Source organism: Pinus tabuliformis, chromosome 8, assembly GCF_031772625.1.
Source record: "Pinus tabuliformis cultivar Carrire ecotype Pingquan chromosome 8, CPIR1, whole genome shotgun sequence".
Taxonomy (NCBI): Eukaryota; Viridiplantae; Streptophyta; class Pinopsida; order Pinales; family Pinaceae; genus Pinus; species Pinus tabuliformis.
In genome coordinates this window covers 1,205,647,300-1,205,670,059 of record NC_142294.1, presented here as the reverse complement: position 1 = coordinate 1,205,670,059, position 22,760 = coordinate 1,205,647,300, and positions in this window count along the sequence as shown.

Below are 22,760 nucleotides of genomic sequence, written 5' to 3'. Positions count from 1 at the left end.
TTCATTAGAACTAGCTTTACATTCAATGTTAGTAGTTAGACTCCTTCTATTCAATAGAAGACTGATGGAACCCTAGTGGTCTAGTGCCCCAGTTGAGAAGTGACATGAGTAGAATGTTGCATCTGCTGTGTATATAGCACTGTCACCTCCAAGTTTGTACGAAACCTGGGTTGATAAAGGAAATTTGGTAGCCCTAGGAGTTGCAGCATCCTTGGTATAATACTGAGGCTGATCACCTAGTCACCCCTGAGTCAGACTGTGGGTTGTGGTAAAGCCAGGATTGTGTTCCTCAGTGGGCCTAGGAATCCTTTCCAATGAATGGTAGGATATATGTTAAAGCCAAGAGGTCGATTGCTATCCGTTGGGCGTAGTAGTCCTGGGATGGGATGTACGGTAAAGCCTACAGAGTGGGTCTTGGTGCAGGGCCTAGTAATCCATGGATCAGACTATGGATTATGGTAAAGCCTGAGAGACTAGGATACACTAAAATTCCTCATGGTATAAGTGGAGAACTCCGATAACATTCATTCTTGTTTGGTTATTTTTGGTTGGTTATGAGTCCCACATTCATGCTTGGAATATGACACAGGGGTGATTGGCTAAAGAGAGATTTGACTTCCCCAATCTATGGTTGGGTGGAACGTGGTAGTCCCATCCCTGGTTGGTTTCTACATTAATTAATGATAAATTCATTCCCTTGGGTTTTCATGTGTAAATGTACTAGTTTATATGTGGATTTTATGGTTAAAGTATCCTTGATATTTTTGTTCTTATTATGTTGGTTATAAGCATGTATTATGAGAGTGATGATGTATGCTTCTCCTCATGTTTTGATTTGTAAATGAGTGAACAATGCATCTATGACATAATAGATGATAATTTATCTAATGATATAAGGAAACAATGCTTCTTAGTGATTCTCAGATAAGTATGAGACCACTATGCTTAAATATGTTGTTTACACCTGTAGATTACATATTTGTGATATGTTTGATGAAATTCTTTTCACAACTAGTAGGGGTCCAATTAAAACCTTGCTTAAGTAATTGGATTTTTATCATTATTCCCTTGTTATCTTCCTATTATGAAGGTGCCATTTAATTTTAGGCAACGACTTGGGCTCTAGGCTTGAAAAAGTGGCTCAAATCCCAGAGATGCCTGCACAACATTGAGAAAAATAGTCCATGGACGCTGACATGCCATGCTGTGGGATCATCAGAGCCCTCTAGATGCTGGCATGCCCAGAGCATGGGAGAGTCCAAGAGTTAATTGGTCAAAAAACTCAGTAGGACCCAAGGGTTGGTTGCTGGAAAGGTTGGGATGGTTCCTAGAAGTTCTCACGCTGATGTGGAAGGTTTGTATGTTTTTTTCCCATTGATTCCACTTCCTTAAGGTCACATAGGAGGCTGAATCCCATCATAGTAGCCTCTTCTCACATGTTTACCCTGGTTGGCCAGTTAATTGGGTAGATGTCAGAGGAGGGCGTTAAAGAGTGGTATCATAGTGGGTTTCACTCTCTTTGGGTCATATTTGATATCATAGAGTGGTATCAGAGCATGGTTCACCCGTCGAATTGGATGGGCATTGTGTTGGTCATACATTCATGATGGTTTCATATGTGTTCCTTATGCTTGTAGTCCATGTGTTTGTTGCATTTTCATGGTTTTGATCATGGTTGTAGTGATGTTTCCATGTGAAGGTTGATGGTGTTATTGTGGAATGTGTTGTCACGAGTGTATAGTTGTATATACATTTGTTATGCATGTCAGTGTCTATATGTTGTTATGCATGCATTGTCATGGTGAATATTGTTGTACATAAGGTCATTGTATGGAATTAGGATATCATGACGATATTGGTATGTTATGATACTAACGTGTTGACTAAGATAGAGAAGGAGATGCAAATAATTACAGTGAGGTTGCAACACTAGACTTTGGGGTTGTCATACATGTATTGTATGTTTGGCATGAATGTATGTTAGTTAATGGATTGTTATGTGCATTTGGGTTATATACATGTTTGTCATTTTATTGATTGTTGTGGTTACATGCATGGTAGATGCTAGTTAATCAGTGTGGTCCTACAGAAATGAATGATAGTAACTTGTTGTTATATGCATTGGTGTTGTTGTTTTACATTAGTTAACTTGATGATTATGTTATATGCTTTTTATGAGTATGTTATAGGTTAAATTGTTGTTCCTATATGATAGTTAGCTTGATGATTAGGTTATATGTTGTTGATGAGCATGATATATAATGTGTTATTGTTTTATTATAAAAACTTGATGATTAGGGTTATTACATTAAGATCTTGTTGTTATATGTATCATACTAAGTTGGATTGGTCTACGCAATGGTTAGGGTTATGACATTTAGGTATAAGTTAATACATTGTGATATTATGTCATATTAATATAGGATGAATGTGCGGATATAATTATTATGTATAAATGATAATTGTTCATGAGATTATGATGTGAACATGATAGCTAGTGACTATTGTGGATATCATGACCTTGTTTATTTTTGAGTTGATATGTTGTGAAGTTATATTGTGATAATTTATATTGATTGTGCAAACAAGATAGCCTCCCCTGAGATACATTGAGGTATGAGTTGCTTATGTAGTATACATGGTGCTTCATTGTTTGATTATGTCGTCTAGTTGGTGTTTGAGTGTTTGGTGTCTATTATGTCGTCTAGTTGATTTATCTAACATGGTATGTTTATAGTTTGTTGAATGTTTGATTTATTGCATGATATGAGTATGAGTCTATAGGATTGCATCAAGGAATGATCTTGCTTTAAGATGATTTTACTAACACATATGTGTTGAGACAATTGATATGTACTTGAGTGTAAGTAGGTGATAGTTGTAGCATTATGTCTAATGACTACAATTTGACTATGGATTATGACATGATTGTTAGTCTTGGTAAAGGTTCATTTAAAATTGACAAATATGATTGTCTTGATATTTGGAACATGTGGTTGACATGTGTAAACAATTGCAGGGAACATGCTTGGTATTAGTGTGACAAGGTAACAATTGATGTGTTTATATAACTAACAGTTGGGTGATGTGATTGTACATAGTAATACTCAATTGCAACAAGGTAAAAAGGTAAAAGAAAGGAATTGGGCAAGAATTCCTTTGGCTATGTTTTGAAACCCTAAGTCCAAACGAATGACTTCTTTGCATACAGGAGGTCTTCTTAACCCTAATTTGTTTGAAATTATGTGGATAGGTGCTATATTCATGGACATGTATTTGACAGGTATAACAGTTGGTATCTAGTTATATCTGGATCTGTCAAGGAATTGGAGTCCCTTGAGAGATGGCATGAATGTGTTCAGTTACAAGGCAACGTTCTTGGCACAACAAGATAAGGTAACTGATGTATTGCTATATTTATTCATACACTGACAATTATGTGCTTATAACAATATGATGCAGGGGATTACATGGAAAAGAGAATGCCCTGAAATTTTGAAGAAGGCTCAGGTTGATATTTCCTTTAGAAGCACTGGGAACCATGGGTATTGATTCATGGTGTTTGTTTCCACTCTTGTGCTTTTGGTCTTTTATGATTTGTTTGAGCTTGATTTATGGGTTTTACTTGCGTTTGGTGCAAGTCCTTGCCACTTTGTTTGTGATGCCATATTGCTATTGGTTTTCATGGTTTTCTCTTGTTTGCTTCTTGTTCATGCCTTTTATGTTTTGAGGGTCTTAGGAATTGGTTAGGAAAGAAGAAAGTTGATGGAACTTTGGGAGAGTAGTGTGGTACCCAATAGGTGATGTAAGGCCTGGATGAAGCTCAATGCATGTATAATGGACGTTGAAGGTAAGCGTATGACAACCAGTTGGAATGGTTGGGTCCATTGGTGTAAATGGACGATAGTAGGCCAATCATGGGAAAGGTAAGGTGAATGGAATTGAGGTGTCATATGCCTTGGATATCTTGGGAATTGTTGTACTTGATGTTGTGCATGTGTTGCACGCATAAGGGAGTTCTTTAAACCTTGACCTTATGATATATAGTAATTATTTTGTGATCATGATTATGCTGATGTATATATGTGTATACATGTATGTATGCCATGTATGACAGATTCATCATGGATCATGATTATTAATGCTAATATTTATATGTATGTATGTATGTATATATCTATATCTCTCTCTCTCTCTCTCTCTCTCTATATATATATATATATATATATATATATATATATATATATATATATATATGTATGTATGTATGTATGTCTTTGTCTGAAATATTGTTTAATTCAAATATTTATATGTATATATATGTATGTATGTATGTTGTTGTCTGACAGGGTCGTTAGGAATCATTATTGTGGAGGAATGATTGCTTACGCAAGTGAATGGCATGACAAGGTTCCTGGCCTTGTGGGGAATCAAGTGGGGAAGTAGTCACAAATACATAAGTTCAGTATCATGTGGATATGAATTTATATTGTATGCTTGTATTATGCCTATGTTCATTTATGACAGGTAACCCCAAGGGATACATCAGCTGAATGAAAGTAGTGAGATTCATGGCATGCTAGGATAAGCATGGATGGAGGAGAGACACTGGAATAAAGGTTGCTTGGTAGAGACTGTGTGGTTCTAGATGTGTGGTACTACTATTGTGCATATGTTGTATATGTTATACATGCTGCATATCAGATGTTGTGTGCATGTGGTGTCATGTATATATAGTGTGTGTACATGTTGTTTAACCTTGATGCTACAAGGGCATCCTTGTACCATCAAGGTCATCCTTCTACCATCAATTTTTTTTTATTTTTTTATGATGCATCTTTAGGATGCATCTTTGAACCTTTGCATTGTTAATAAAGAATATTTTACTGTCGATTTTCCTTCATAACATAGCAATTTTCTGTAGATAAATGGACACTTAAGATTTAAGTGTCCATTTATCTACAGAAAATTGCTATGTTATGAAGGAAAATCGATGGTATAATATTTTTTATTAATGATGCAAAGGATCGAAGACGCATCCTAAAGATGCATCATAAAAAAAAAATTGATGGTACAAGGATTCCCTTGATGGTATAAGGATGCCCTTGTACCATCAAGGGCTATACAAAGTGGTAGTACAAATAGTAGTGTGTGAATATTGCATATGTAGTGTTGGGTATAGATGGTGCTATGTACATGTTGGATATGCGGTGTTAAGTACATATTGTATTGTGCACATGATGGATATGCGATGTTGTGTGCATATGGTGTTGTGTGCATGTTGGATATGAAGTGTTGTGTACATAGGGTGCTATGTACATGTTGTATATGCAATGCTATGTACGTATGGTGTTGTGTGCATGTTGTACATGTGGTGAGATGTACAGTTGGTGTTCTATGCATGATGGTACAAGTGGTGTTGTGAGAATGTGGTGTCGTGTACATGTTGTACATGCAGTGCTGTGTGCAGGCAATGTTGTGTACATGTCGTGCATATGGTGTTGTGTACATGTGGTGTCATGTACATATCATGCATGTTGTGTTGTGCATGTATGGCATTGTGTACACATTGTACAAGTGGTACGTTGTACATCTGGCATTGTATACACGTTGTGCAGGTGGTGCTTTGTATAGGTGGTATTGTGTACATGTTGTACATATGGTACTGGTGTAAATGTGGTATTGTGTGCATGTCATACTTGTTGTGTTGCAGGCATGTGGTACTACGCATGTGCATTGTGTAGTCGTGGTATCGTGATATCTGTATTCATTGTGTTGTACTCTATGTACGTATATGTGTTGTGATGTACACCAGGCGTAGGAGTATTCATTGTGTGATGTCGTACACTATGTGTGGATGTATGTGTTGTTATGTACATTGTGTATGTGTGCATGATTGAAGAGAAAGAACTTGGTTTTTTTTCGAGTGTGGCAACTGATGTAGAGTGCATACGGAATAAGGACAAAGTTAGAAGCTAAGGATTGATTAAAGGATAAGTATCGATATTTTATTTCAGTTTTATTAAGCATGTGATTTATGATTCTTGTCTATGATGGTTATATGTGATCTATGACTCTGGTTTATGATGATTACATGTGAGTCATGATTTTGATTTATGATGGTTGTGTTTTTAGCTAACTTGATGTGATAATTTTATACATGATGATTTGATCGAACAACTAGTTTGACTTGTTGTGACAGGAAGTAAACATGATTACAAGTGTACCTTATTTACAAGATACCAACAAGGTATGATGTGAATTTATTTCAATTTATTACAAATCTAAAGGAAATTATATGCTTGGTACAAGAATGCATGAACATGCCCGTTTGAGATGGTTGAAATCTGACTACAAGAATTAGAGGCAACGACAAAAAGAATTGGAAAATGAAGTAGTATGTTGGTAAAGCACTTTAGGAGCATGCCCATTATGGGACACTGGTACCCAATAGTGTCCATTGATTTATATGAACGTGCTATGACTAGTATGATGGTTTTAAGGCAAGGATAGGCCTTGGTTTTTGGATCTTTTGATGCGAGGAAACATTGTCAAGCGATGGACTTCCTGGGATGGGGTTGTGAGTGGAACTTGGAAGGTGTGTGACTGCACGGAAGGGGGTGACCAGATTTCCTAAGGGACTATGTAGTAGAGAAGGGAAGGTTTGGGATATATTTATTTTTGTCATTAACATTTCCAAATGGAATCTAATGCACACTGGGGGTGTGGCTTGGAATAATGAGTCGGTAACTGTTCACTGACTGGACAAGTGGTGCTGGATTATAGTGCAAGACATTGGATGTAAATTTGACCTTGCAATGGATTTAGGAATTCATGGGAAGGAGGTGAATCATGGTATTACTTTTAGGGTGGAGGTGTGAGCCTCTGGATTCCCTTGTTGCAGATGCAAGCATTGTATCATTTGATTTTCTCTTTGAGAAAATGTGCATATATGTGTGTATTATTGTAAATAATGTATCAAGTTGGATTTATAAAGCTCCATAGATAGTAAATAATGTATCTAGTTGGATTGATAAAGCTCCATAGACAATATGATTATTTGTTGGGTAAAGAAAATGTGTATGTGTGTATATGTGGTTATTATTGTAAATACTATAATGAGTTGTGTTATAAAGCTTTAGTAAACAATATGTTTGTCATGTTTTAGCAAATAGTCATTGTAAATATTGCAATGAGATATGTTATAAAGCTCCATAGGCTATTTTTTTTGTTTTCAACAGTTACCGGTTATAGGTTTTATTGAACACTGAAGACAGTGTTCCCCCAAGGGGGAGAGTTCTGTAACAACCCCGGTTAAAAATCAATGTAAAAATATATAAGACCATGGGCATGGGACATATATTCCAAGATGAATGGTGGGAAATAAACATCCTAGTGGGCATTCATTCAGCTTATTATGGCTAAGGAAATTGGCAAAGGAAATGGCAAAGGCTTTGGAAGACATGAAGCATTAATTGACATTTATTTATGAAAATAATGGACATTAGGAGAAAAGGAAGGTGAAAGGTCACAAGTTTCATGTGAGGAGGAAAATGAAGTAAAATAATGGAAAATGAAGAAAATAGAGGCCTCATTAATAAAAAGGCTTATGAGGTTCAGTTGGTCTTGGCTTGATGGGGCCTGACCGAGGTTCAACGTTATTTGCGCCAACCAACAAAACCCTAAACTACCGACCCTTTTGGCAACAACTCGCGTAGCGCAGGCTAAAATCTCACTCGAAGTAGTATTGGGGGATGACAGAACGAGGTTTCTGCATCCAGAGGTCTATGTGATGGGTTCCTGAGGTTTCTAGGGATTATTTCTATCTTTGCAAACCCTAACCCTTCTGAAACAAATAATTATAGTAAATTCTCTTAAATAGTATCTGGATCTTTGTGAAGGCCTTTAATCATTCATAACATGCATAAATAGTACTGACCTATTACTTCCACACACCAGATAAGAAATAATTCATATAAATTTCAACACAGAGTGAAAATACAGAAACTTGCAGAAGTAAGAAATAATACACAGATATATAGGAAATGTCTCAAAGCTGTATATATTAGATATAATCATTCAAGTACATTCTCCTTTTCCCTGCACACTTAGCTACAGGGGCCTACGGACTTACCAAGGTCTTCACACACTCAGTTGCAGGAGCATTCCCCTTCTCCTAAGTACAGGAAACAGACCTTTCTTGCCTTAGCTTACTTGCCCTTACAAAAGATTCTTCAATTATATCTATCCTTAGAATTGGTATGATTCTTCTATTTATAGCTTTGCTTTTACAATACCATGGTCCGTGGACCATGGGCGAGTCTCAAGGGACTAAAGTCCCTTTGACTTTAACTATCTTCATGCTCTGCTTTCACATTTTGATGAGACTTTACATATTTACAAAAATAAATTACAAGATTTACCCAAATTTACCCCAGGGACCTCATAACAATAGGCCCCCAGCACAATTTAGTGACTCGTCCTTGAGTCACTCGATTGGAACTGCAATCTTGTCCTGGAATTCGCAGAACTCCATCTTCAAAAACTACAGATCAACTGTTCCCTACATATTTTCCTATTGTACTTCCTCAACGAGCTTCTCTGTAGTATGGATTTCCACCACGAGGCCAATTGTTCTCTGTGTCTGCTGGATGACCTTTAATTTGTTCTGAACTGACATAATGAGTTGGCCTGCTACCTCTTTCCACGGGTTTGTTCTAGCCCTCAAGATGGCCTCTTTCTGGCACAACTCTTTAATTTCCATTTGCAGCTACTTTCCTTCCTATAGTCGCACGAATCATTGCACTAGCACCAAAGTGCATGCAGTTGACCTTATTTCATCAAATTGTTGTTGCTTCTCCCTAAGGTTTGTGTCGATCTTCTGTAGAGTGGGGTCCTCCTGTAGAGATGTCCAAAGCTCCATGGCCTACTCAAATAAATCAGTGCAGTCCTTGACTGCTACGTCTAACATGGCCATTCCTTCCTTGATTGTGGTTCCACACTGCTCCTGAACATCTAGCGGAGTTGTCGGCTACAACTTCAATTGCAGCTCTGAAATCTGTAACTTTAGTTCAAATTGGACTCAACTAATTTCATCCTTTGACTCCTTGACCACCGTAACAAAATTTTGTAGCTTCCCTGCCAATTTTTCTTATGCTAAAATATTGAGTTTAGGCAGTGCATTACATGCTTGTGTAATTGCTGCTTCCAACTGTTGGTTACATGTAGCGACTTATTCCCTCTCTTTCAACGCCTTTGCCTTTTATGCAAAGATCTACTGGTTGTTGATTTTGACTTCGTTGACTACTAGCAGTACGCATTTCTCCTTTACCCTCAGCTCATTGGATATACCTTGATGCAATTCATGGAGGGTTTGGATAGGGAGTGCCGTAAGATTGACACCCAAATCCTTGATTTGTGACAGTTGGTTGTTTACTTACTTTGATTGGGCGCGCAGGGTCCCATCCGAAAATTGAATGACTTTGAGATCCAGAGTCCGATCTGTATCTAGCACGATCATGCTCACTTGCTTCAGTCTTGCCTGAATCCCGGTCGACTGGACAATGCTCGCTTGCAATCGACCCATTTGGATCTGCAGGTTGTGAAAATCCTTCTAAACATTTCCTAGCGCTTGCTGGTACTGCTACTCGAACTGAGTCCATAGATATATTTTTGTGTCGCAGACCTTATCTCCAATCTCATCTAAGTCCCCCTCAATAAGGAATAGTGGATCCACCCGGGATAATCTGGTGGACTTCTGCTTCTTTCGCGACCCCGATGTTGTGTGCTTCGACCTCTTCTTGCACTCAAACGGGGTTTTTGGCTCCTCGCCCCTACCTCCTTCGACATTTGACTCCTCCTAGTCCATAGTTCATTGGGACTCAGACCCCTCGACTTTTGTGGTAGTTTCCTTGTCCGCCCTCTCTTTGTCAGCATTGCCTTAGCAACAGCTTCCTTGGCAGCAACTTCCTTCTGCTTCGCAACTTTCTTCTAGGCTGTAGCCTGCTCTGCCTCCTTCTGTTTTTGTGCTACTGTGGTCTGCACGGAGGTACTTTCCCTGAACTTGCTTGCACTTGTGCTGAAGTTTGATGGATGCATCCACTCCCCTGCCCATTTCCCAACAATCTCTTGTACATCTGCCTCACCCAAAAGGTAAGGTAACTTATACCAGGTCTTCTTAGGATCCTATTGTGTGTGAATAGAGACATTGTGAAAATCTGCCTTGAATTCTGCATGAGGCTCCAATTTTTCATATAGAGTAGGTGACAACCTCGGCCTTTAGTTGATCACCGTGCAGAGATTAATCTCTACAAGTACCCAAAACATTTTGGTCTCTATGACCTGCACTGCATCTTTGGTCACCCAAAGCGAAGCAAACTTCACTGCCTCCGGAAGGTCTAGGTCTTGCAGAGGAAACTGGCTGTCCTCCGACATCCTCCATGCTACCAGTACTATCAACAAAAATAACCAGAAATAATGGAATTCCTTGCCCTCAACATGGGCTTCGCGAGAGTTTTCCAAAAACTCTTTATAGAGGTAATATGCCCAGTTGTATTGGACACCTTTAGAACATTATGTAGCTAATGAAATCACCGGCACTGGAACTTCGTCCATGCAACACTTCTGCATGAGCTTGCAAGCCGAGATCTGCATGGAAAACTACACTTCTTTGTTTGAAATGGAGCAGATAGAATATCCACGCAACTTCTTCACCAGTCCAAACTTTCTCTTCATCTGGTTGACAAGATTCTTTTCTTTTGTTTTCCCTCCAAAGGCCTCAGCTGGATCCGCACGTTGATATGGTAGCGAAGTGATCTTGTGGAGTAGCATGTCAGTAATAGGGATGGGTTCTCCCATCTAGAGACACCCATCATGTACCAGGGTGAGAAATTTCCTAATACACATTGTGTTAATATTCATCCAACTGAAATTTGGCACCCAGATCATGTTCAATAGTCCTTTCTCAACTCGGCGACCCACTTCATCGGCTCCAGTCGCATTACTCTGGTTTCCTCATAGTAAATTTTCACCAAATATTTATTTGGCGCAAGCTACATGAAATTTTCATGGTATGCTAAGTCCCAATCCTCCATCTTGAGTGATGGAATGCGCCCAATAGCATGCCTTCAAACGCCACCTTTTTTGGTAGTAGTGGTATAGAAATCATGAATTGGGCAGTGTCTGGGTCCTTAGGCACCTTGGCCTTGGCTTTCCACGGTGGAATATTCTTTGGGAGCTGAGTCTGAGCCTCTTCGATATCCATTTCCTTAATGCCTCCATGAAGTTCTTCTTCATCTAGGTCAAGGGTCTCATGAGGTTGTTGTGTCTTGTCCATTTTCCCCTTTTGGTGAATCTCTGTAGGGACTTTTCGTAGTGATTGCCTCACGGGAACTTGCTATGGCTTCTTCTTTTTCTTATCAGTTGTAGATGGCTTAGGTCGAGGATACCTAGGTGCCGAAACTCTTGTAGGAATAGAGGGCGGTACTTCAGCAGAGGGTGCGGCTTCAAATGGCATGACTTTGGTTGGGGGGGGAGTGGTCGTCATTCTCTCAAAGATGATCTCTCGGCACCACTCTGGTAAGATGGATAATTATAGTCATTCTAAAATGTCTTCCCAAATATTTTGAGACATACAAAAATATCTTTGGCCATAAGGATTAAGGAAAACTCGTTGAAAGAAAAGTGTTCGAACGCTTGTCATCCTGCTAGATTTATAGGCGAATTTGAACTCAAACCCAACTGTTCCCTCCAATTTTCTATCATTAATGCATCTTTGGTAGTATATTTCCAAATATTTTCCCCATAAATGTTCCATCCTCGCTCCTCCTAACGGAAATTTTTCCATCCAATCATCTACAGTGCACCCAACGACTACTTTTTGACCTAGTTGCATGGCACCAACCTCCATGGTGCAACTCTCCTCGGTGCCCTACTTTCTTCCATCGCGCAACCCCCTTACTTCATCGTTTCAATTTCTCGGTAGTGTATTTTATAGTCCCATGCTTCATTACAGTTTCCTGGAGTACTAAGACTATCTCACCATCATATAGTCATTGTGCAGGGGTGGGATCACCCTTGTACAACTTCAATCAACTATCGTTGACTTTTCCCGGGAACAACTTTCCATTCAGCTTCACGAGCTGAACTGCACCACCATATGTAATTTCCTTTACCACATATGGTCCAAGCCAATGAATTTGAAATTTCCCTAGAAATGTGGTAAACTTGTTGTCATATAACAAGAACAAATAATTAACCTGGAAGGTGCACTGCTTTATATGTCGATTGTACCATGCCTTCTCGCAGTTATTTTGTACCTGTTGGTGAAATCCTACTAGAAGTTGATCCTCCTCCAATTCCATCAGCTGTGCGAGGCACTCCTCCATAGTCTCACAATCAACCATATCAGTCAGTGATGCAATCCATAGACTCAGGGTTTGGCTTGTCATCTTTTTACAAGTAGTTCTATATGCCCACAATACTGCTGGTATGTGCACATCCCAGTCATTTTGCTTCACGTTGCAAACCTTTATTAGAGCACCCTCCAGAATTTTGTTGAAGGATTCAACTGTACCATTAACTTGAGGATGATAGGGTGTACTTTTATGATGATACACCTAGAATTCTTCAAGCATCGTGACAATCATTTCGTTTAAGAAGTGCATACCCCTATCACTCATTAATATCTAAGGACTTCGAAATTAGGACATGATATACTTGAAAAGAAACTTTGCAGCGGTAGCTGCGGTACAATCCTTTATCAGTTGTGCTTCCGCCCATCGTGTTAAGTTTTTAGTTGCTGTAATAATATATCGCACTCCAATCTTCTTTCTTGGTGGATAGATTAGACGCACAAAATCAATCACCCACTTATCAAACACCTATAAAGTGATCTGTGGATTCAAAGGAAATTCATCCCTCTGCTAGGGTCTCCCCATCCTTTCACAAGCATCGCATGCCCTACAATATGCTTTTGCATCATTATGTGTTGTTGACCACCAAAGTCCTGCATGCAGGATCTTCTGCGCGGTCGCTCTCCCTGCAAAGTGGCCTCCTATTACTCCTCCATGTGCTTCTGCAAGGATGCTCGGTCATTCAAACTCTGGGACATATCGATGCAGTATGTCATTGCAACCCATTTTATATAGGTGTCCAGTGATCACAAAAAAATCAGCCGTGTGAACCATCAACTCCTTCTTTTGTTGTGTAGAATATCCTTCTAGGGTTGTGCCAGTTGTTAAAACCTAGATTATATCAACAAATTGATTGTCTGTGACACGAAAAATAAAGAGTTGTGCATCAGGAAATCCTTCTTCCAAACTAGTAGGCTCTTCTCCATACTCAATCTAGGAGAGATGATCAAGACCAACATTCAATCGTCCAGGCTTCACAATCACTTCCAAATCATACTCCTAAAAGAGAAACAACCATCCGCATATATTCTGCCCCCAACACAGGCTTATTGACCAAGTATTTGAGAGCAGAATGGTCAATATACATTTTGAAGTGTGCTCCTAACAGATAGTGCTGAAATTTCTATAGCACGTACACTACAGGGAGTCCTTCACGCTCTCTAGTTGAATAGCTATTTTCCACGTTATAAAACTTCCTACTTGCAAACACTTTAGGATGATCAATATCACCTTCTCCTGGTTGGTTCAACACCGTACCTAGGACAATAGACGAAGCATCCACATGCACATGAAACTCCTTCTTCCAATCCGGGAATACCAGAATGGGCACGATGACCATTTTGTCCTTTAGGATGTCTAATTTGTTATGACATTATTCATCCCAATAGAATGTCACATCCTTTTTTAACAGTTTCTGCATGGGCACAATGATTTGTGCATAAGCCTTAATAAACTTTCTATAATACCCTGTATGACCTAGTGTTGTGCGTAGCTATTTTACGTTTTTCGGGGCCTCCAAATTGACAATAACTATGATTTTTGCAGGGTCTACCATCAATCCCTGATTACAAACCACATGTCCTATCAATATTACATAAGGGACATAGAAAATACATTTCTTCAAATTCAGGGCTATCTGATGTCTACGAAAGGTATGCAACATAAAGTGCAGACTACCAACATGGCACTTTACCAACCCAAATATAGTCCAATCATCAAAGTATAATTCAAGGAACTTGTGGATGAATTCCCTAAAAGTTGTGATTACTACCGTGAGAAGATCGTGGGTGCATTCTTCCATCCAAAACACATTACCATGTATTGAAAACATCCCTACTCCATTGCGAAGGTGGTCTTGCTGCGATCCTTCGGTGTGATCTTAATCTGATGGTACCCCGAGAACTGCTCAATGAATGAATAGGCTTCTTGCCCTCCAACATTCTCCAAGACTTCCTCTATAAATGGTGTTGGAAACGGGTCATGAACGCATGCATCATTGAGCTTCCTCAGATCTATGCATATCTAGATTTCATCTTGTTGCTTTTTCTCCTGAATTACGATAGGACTTCCTAGTCTGATTCTTCCACTGGCTTAATGATCCCAGTGTCTAGCATTTTTTCCAATTCCTTGTGCACTTTTTTGGATTCAAACGATAATGTTGTTGTTTTACAGGCTTCACGTCTGGCTTCAAATTAATCTTAATCACACTAAGATCCCCTACTATCCCCTTGATATTTGATAACTTGGTGGGAAACAAGTCCTGGTACTCGAGCAACAGTTCCGCAGCCTTATCAACTATATCCTCATCCCAATAGTCGCTTATTTTAGCAAACTTTGGATGCGCGTCTGATCTAATGTTTACCTGTCTAGCCTTCAAAGTTTCTGTGATGTTAGGGATCTCTGCTTTGGGTCCTTCAACTTTGTGTTTTCCTTTATATTCCAGAATATTGATATTCCTCAGGCCATCTTCTCCTTCTTCCGTGGTCACATTATAGCATTCCAGTGCATGAAGAAGCTGCGTATTTTAGTTTGGTTGAACCCATTCTACCAGTTCCTTAGGCATTCGAAATATTACAGCCTTAATTTCTTGGAGCGCCTGATCAATACATTCAATGCCATCCTCAAAACTGAAGGTCAACGAAAAAAATTCCTTGAGGATATCCAACCTGGCTATTCCATGGCGGAGCTCCATTTCCAAGTACTAGTTCATCATAATGGTATCAAGTGTGTGACAAAAAATGTGTACCCATTCAGGCTGAGGTTCCTCTTCCCGAGCTTTAGTCCACCATGCTAGATGTTCGTGTGGATTGTCTTTTCTTGTGTATTTCACCTGTATCCTCGAACCTTAGCTTCATCATTCCCCTATATTCTTTCCAATCAGCGAAGCTATCCTTATGTGCACCCCACCAGTGAGCAGGCATAGCACACAACACCAGAGCTAATGCTTGGAACCGATGCTCTTCTGGCACCTCCCTTTCAAACTTATCCAGAAACAAATTAACATCATCTAAACCATCATAATGAGGAATATATCTTACCTTTGTGGATATGCATCGAAGCGATTTGGTCAACATGTTGTAGTGTAGCGAAGAGACTTCATGTAATATGTTTTTCCAATGTCCAAGTTCTTCATCGGAATCTAATGTGCAAGAGCTATCTCTATCCCATGTAATTCGTCCATCTACTATAGGATTGATCTAGTCCTCATCATGTGTAGTGATCTTATATATCTAATCCAGATCGTCCTCCTCTTCATAATCATGGGCTAGTTTTGTGTATCACGCACCTTTAGATGGATCTAAGGGAACAATTACCCAGAGTTCTTTCCTCTCAAATATCATTCTACGTTTCTTAATATTAATGACTACATCCATATCAAAGGCCCAATCAATGCCCAATAGTGCAGGGTAAGGATTACTATCATCCACTATCTCTATCACTTCAAAATCGGCCAAAGCGCTTGCTCCTTCAATATCGACCGTTACCCCATACATGCGCCCCATAGGAATGATTTTATGTTGATTGGCCATGAAATGCTAGATAGGGGACCACTGTAGTGTAGGTATCCCCATTCTTTTCTAGGTTTGTTTTGGTAGCACATTTGCATCTGATCCTAGATCGAGAATTACCTTCTCCATTTCATACTATATGATTTGCATTGTTAGCCTCATTTCATGACCTATTCGCTTCTTTATATTGCCCACTTTTCATACAATGCACTATTATGGAGGAGGCTTGACCTTCCCTCTACAATTATCAATTAACTCTTGAAGCCCTTCTACTACCTTTCTATCCCGTAATAGCTTCATACACTTCTTCAGGAAGGTAGATAATAGCAAAGGATCTACGTCCTTTTCTTCATTGGTTCCGCCAAACTTCTCCTAACTTTCTGAGGTAGAGGCTTCAACAAAGATCTTTTTAGCTTCCATAAAGGTTTCTTTAGCCCGGTTTAAACCAAATCAAACTTCTTTCTCAACAGCCTTGTGTACCCATTCTTTAGTTTCCAACTACTTTCCCTTATCTTCTCTCGTAGAAGCACCACTTTGCCTTACAATATTAATAATAGGCTCTTCTTCACGAGGCTATGCTCTCATCATCTAAATGTTTTGCATAGGTGTCTGCATCTTCTTTTTCATGCACCTTGGCTATTAGTACTGGGAAATATTCTATTACATGATCAAACTGTTAGCAATACTGGTAGGATTGAGGTGTTCACTTTTGATAGTCACACGCAAAATGACTCGCCTCTCCATAATAACAAATGACTTGACTGCAACCCCTGCCAGCCCCTCCTCCTCCTCATCTTCCTAGGCCCTAGAATCCTCCATGTGTTGCACCTACACCCTGATCCTAAGGTTGATTTTCTATTTGCAAGTAAGGATCCGCTCCATCATCAGTTCATAGCTCTGGCAACTGTGCTCGTCATGCTCAATTGACTTACAAAAAGTACATAATAACTATTGTGGTGTTTGCACAAAATTTTGTAGAAGATGATAGTTATCAGTTGCAAGCTTCCTTGCTATCTGATAGATAGTGCACCATAATGGTACTCCTGCGCTTGATCCAACAATGTTTTCTGATTTTAGAGGAACAAGACCTCCCCCAATGAGGTAGTTATGATGAACAGGACAATGGTCCTTGTCATGACCCTGGCCCTTACATTTCAAGCACCAAACTTCTACGTGCACCTTGGGTTGCACTTCCTTTCCCTTATTGAGGCTCTACATCTGATTTGAAATGATCATATGTTAAAATTGAAGAAGAGTTGATTATGCCAACAATGAAATGAATGTTAACTTAAAGTGCAGAAAACAGTGACAACTGCTCGAGAAGAAAACTTTACAACAGATGAAAAAACATAAATAAGATGAAAAATAGTAGTGAAAATAGCAAATACACAGTGATACCAGACAACAAGATTGATTACAGAGTTTGTCCCTGATGGAATACCTCTCTGGGTCTACTTTCAAGATGGGTGACCACTTTATTAGGATTAAAATTGAAGAGGTCGATTACAAATAAATTTGACTAAATTGAATGTGCACATAGGAACTTTTGGTCATAGTCATAAGATATGTCTCTGAACCAGCTTTCCAATGCCTATCACAGTTCCCAATTCTGACTCTGGATGCTCCTGTTACACTGAAAACAAAAACAACCTCTATCTCTCTAGAACCTGCACATGAAACTCAAAACCACTCTTCCTCCTCTTCATGAACAAAACTGCCTTTATATCCTCTTGGGTGCATTCAAACTTCCTCATCTAAGTTTAGGAATGAACTGCTTCTGATTTTGGTTACTAAAGGCTTGGTCTAGTCATGATTTCCCACCTTAGGGTTATCATTCATGGTATTTCAATTAGTTTTAGAACAAACTGTAACAAAAAACAAATATAAACTTTATATTAACTCGAAGACCATTAGCTGTTCGCTAATCACGTAGAGGAGGAGACAACACGTGTGATAACTACTTTCCAGCGGTCTTAGATGATGGTGCTCTGGTGGTTAACATATTACGGTTTCCTGCTCACATGTATTATAACTCTGACGGTTATCAATCTCCGTTCACATGTCGTGGTCCCTGCGCGGTTTAGGACTGAGAGTTATGTAACCCTGACTACGAGTTTAGTTGCTACCATCTGTTCACATGCCTTATCGTTGTGGTTCTGCTACAGTTAACTCTCGTGGTTAGGCACTATAGTTAAGGCTTTGACATCTCCACTATTCACATGAACAATGGTCCCCGTGTGGTTTAGGCCCGCAGTTTATGACTGTGGGTTGTAATTTTAATGTTTTGTAATGGATTACATTAGGCTGAGAGGGTAATGGTCCTAGTTTTATGGTATGTTAATACATAGCTTTAGGTTTTAAGTTAGGGTTCTAGGGTTTGGTTAACATAAAGTCTTAGGTTTAGGGTTTTAGTCATTAGGACTTTACATCAAATAAAAAAAACTCATTTATAACTAAATGTCACAAAGCGACATTAGCATCAAACGTCACATCACGACAAACCCGTCGACAACCAAATCCTGCAAAGTGGACGACAACCACATGTTAACAACCATATCCTAGAGGAACTGACAACAACCACATGTCGACAGCCAGGTACAAAACCATATCCTTCGAACACCATGAAAAGCATAGACATCAGCTGAACAACCTAAACCATAAACAACATTGTAAAGCTGAACGACATAGGACTGAATGCTGATGACGAAACTGAAATTGTGTGACTGATATGAAAATATCCTCCTGGATAAATCCTCTCCACTTGAAAGCTTTTTGACCACAAAAGTTTGACTTAAACAAATAGTTGATGAGGGTAGAGCTCCCTCACTTTCCACCTTGTCCTGATGATGTACCAATACATTCAATCAATCACCTACAAGTGATAACCCTGATGATGCTAACCATGGCACATTTTGAATCGGTGACCTATTCTATCCATCTGTAGTATGAAAAAATTGAAAAGATGGTTAAACAACCTGTTATGTACATGGAAATTGACTTCTTTCCATGAAATACCATGAGTTAGTGATTCATATTCATCTTTGAAAACAGTATCTACTAGATATTGTTCAATACCATTGACATGTATTAACAATCTATATTGCGGAATGACAGAGACAATCAAAGACATTTTCGACATCAAACCGGCTACTTGACTTGTGATACTTTCCTGATTCTTGATTACTTAGTGAACTTTATGCAATAATCCCATCAAAATGTAATTTGAAAACTGCTACAACTTAGTTTGTATTTGAAAGTATTGAATTAGCTGTTGATTTGTTTGAATCATTGTTTCTTCATTTATTAAATGATATTTCCATTGAGTAGCACTTTCCCCTTATGCATAAGTTTTCCTTAGATTTTTTGGACACTTTGACATTACTTTAGAAAAGGATTTGATATGAAAACAAATAGGCTTCCTCTCCACTTGAAAAGAGGCTTCCAAACTGTTTGAAACATGAAATGGTGACACAATACAAGAGAAATGTAACAATGACTTCCCCAATACTGACCTGCATCCCTGTATCTTATTACTTTCAAATTTGGACTGAATTGATTCATTCGGACATTAGGAAGAGGAGCTTTAGGCATAAAATGTAACTCATGTTGTATTCCATGCTTATGAGTAAGATGTTTGGTTTCTTTAAATAGGACTGGAAAAATTTCTACTTCTTTGATCAAACTATGTTTAAGCTGAGACTCATCACTTGAACAAACATCTTGTCGATTCTTATGTTGTTCCATTACACACATGATTACAAATATTTTATTTGTACTTATTAATTACTTCATCTAATTAGAAATAACTAAATTCAAGTGATTTTTGTTTGATGTGCCCTGACAATAAATTCAACCCCATGTTTCTTAAGATGATATTTATGCTCTCTTCTATAAAATACTGCATCATGATCATAAAGATAAGGACTTCCTAAGACAACTCCACATATGTCTACTGGAACCACGTATAATTCCACTTCATCAATGTAATTAGCTGTAATGGCAAATATTAATTGACATTGTTTTGTGACTTTTATCTGAGTTGATTTATTTAGCCATCCTAATGGGTAAGGTTCCATGTCTCCAAACTCAAATTCTTAACTAAATATTCAGATATTAGATTGGCCTGTGATCCACTGTCAAACATTGTATCTATATTTGTGTGCTTAGAAGTTATCCTTATGTTAAATAATTCAACTCTTTTACCCTCACTTGAAGGATTTATGTTTGATGAAGTTGTAATAGTATATGAACTTGAACCAGTGTCAGAAGTTTTACCTGTCGTAACCATGGAAGTTATCCTCCTTTCATCACCTGAATCAGAACCTAAATCTTGCTGGACTGCTGCAATTTCCTTCTTTTCATCCTTCTCTTTAAGGAAAATTTTCAGCTTAAGTTTTGGATGAAGTTTCCAACATTTAGATTCATCATGACCAATTCTCTAGAAATGAGAACAAGTAGGTCTTTCCTTCTGAGCTATCGCTGATGTCTTTCTCTTCGAATTGTTCTTCCCTTTACTATCATTGGAATCTTTGATTTCCAACTCTTTGGATGATTGCGGTGAAAAATTGAATGGTCTTCCACTTGATTCAATATGTATGGCTTGAACACACACTTCATCAAAATCATCAAGATTAAACATTAATAATGTATGCTGCAAATATGAATGTAAATTGCAAATGTATTTTACTAAAGTTTCACATGTATCCAATGAAATACCAAGTGACGATGCTTTCTTTCTAAACTCTTGAGTAAAATCTTGAACACTCTTCCCTTTACCTTTTGTCAAATGCTTCCAATCAATAATAGCTTGCTGCATGTATCCTAAAGGATAGAATTGTTTCCTAAGAGCTTTTAAAAACTTAGACCATGAAGAGATGACTTTACCTTTTCGCTTTACATCTATTTGAGTTTTACTTTCCCACTAGATTAAAATTGTCCCCCCAATTCTAAGTGTAGCTAACTGAATTTTTATTTTGTCGTCAGAGATGTGTTGAATACAACAATATACTTCTAACTTCTTAATCTAGTTATCTAGCTTTTCAGCATTCATTTTCCCCATCATAAATAGGTAACTCAATTTTACTTCAAGTTTTAAAAGAGATGTTTTCTTAGGTTTCTTTTTTGTTTCAGATTCTTCACTGGAAGAAGAAGAAGATGATGGAGATGATGTAGGTGAAGGAGGTTTATCAAACTTGCCTTTACCTCTGTCCTTCTTCGATGTCTTTGAAGAAGAAATTGCATCTCCCATTTTCTTATCCTCGTATAGTTCTCCCAACATCTGCTGCATAGTCAAGAATGCTTGTTGAAACTATTCATTGCTCATATTAGCTTCTGGATTTTCACCTGCATCAGATCTTGTCATGGTCGACTTATGAACAACTCTTCACTTTCCAATCTATGGATAAATCTACTTGAGGATTCCTTCTCCACGTTGCAACTTTGACCTGGTTAACATTCAATGGAAAATTCTACAAATGTAACCTGCTCTGATACCAAATTATATGATCTAAAATGATCATATATTAAAACTGAAGTAGAATTGATTATGCCGACAGTGAAATGAATGTTAACTTAAAGTGCAGAAAATAGTGAGAACTGCTTGAGAAGAAAAATTTATGGAAGATGAGAAAACATAAATAAGATGCAAAACAATAGTGAAAACAACAAATACACAGTGATACCAGACAACAAGATTGATTACGGAGTTCGTCCCTGATGGACTACATCTCTGGGTTCGCTTTCAAGATGGGCGACTGCTTTGTTAGGATTGACACTGAAGAGGTCGATTACACAGAAATTTGAACAAACTGAAAGTTCACGCAAGAACTTCTAGTCACTGTCATAAGATAGCTCTCTGAACCAACTTTCCAATGCCTATCACGGTTCCCAATTCTGACTTTGGATGCTCCTGTTACACTGAAAAAAAAACAACCTCTATCTCTCCAAAACCTGCACATGAAACTCAAAACCACTCTACCTCCTCTTCATGAACAAAACTGCCTTTATAACCTCCTGGGTGCATTTGAACTTCCTCATCTAAGTTTAGGAATGAACTTCCTCTAATTTTGGTTACTAAAGGCTCAGTCTAGTCATGATTTTCCACCTTAGGGTTATCATTCATGGTCTTTCAATTAGTTTTAGAACAAACTGTAACAAAACCCAAATATAAACTTTATATTAACTCGAAGACCATTAGTTGTTCGCTAACCATGTGGAGGAGGAGACAACACATGTGACAACTACTTTCCGGTGGTCTCTCCTGATGGTGCTCCGGTGGTTAACATATTATGGTTTCCTGCTCACATGTATTATAACTCTAACAATTATCAATCTTTGTTTACATGTCACAGTCCCTGCGCGGTTTAGGACTGAGAGTTATGTAACCCTGATTACAAGCTTAGCTGCTACCGTCTATTCACATGCTTTATCACCATGGTTCCACTGCAGTTAACTCCCGTGGTTAGGGACTACGCTTAAGGCTTTGACATCTCCACTGTTCACATGAATAACGGTTGTGTTGGGTGTGGGATCCCCTAAGGCAAGTTTTGGGGCTTAATGCCCAAGTTTTGACTACGTCCGATGTAAAGAATCCGCAAAGTATGGGCGCGGAGCAAAAAGTTGTAATTGATTCACACTGTTGTGCACCCTTACTTTTGTAATATAATGTCGACTTGAGAGTTCTACCCATGGTCAACAGACCATGGAATTGTATAAATAGAGCGAGGCTCTAAGTTGTAGAAAAAGGCTAACTAGTTCTAAGAATATAAGAGAAGATGAAGCATTGAGTCTTGATTGAAGTGTAAATTCGTGTCTTGGGTAGTAGAGTAGGAGAAGGCTC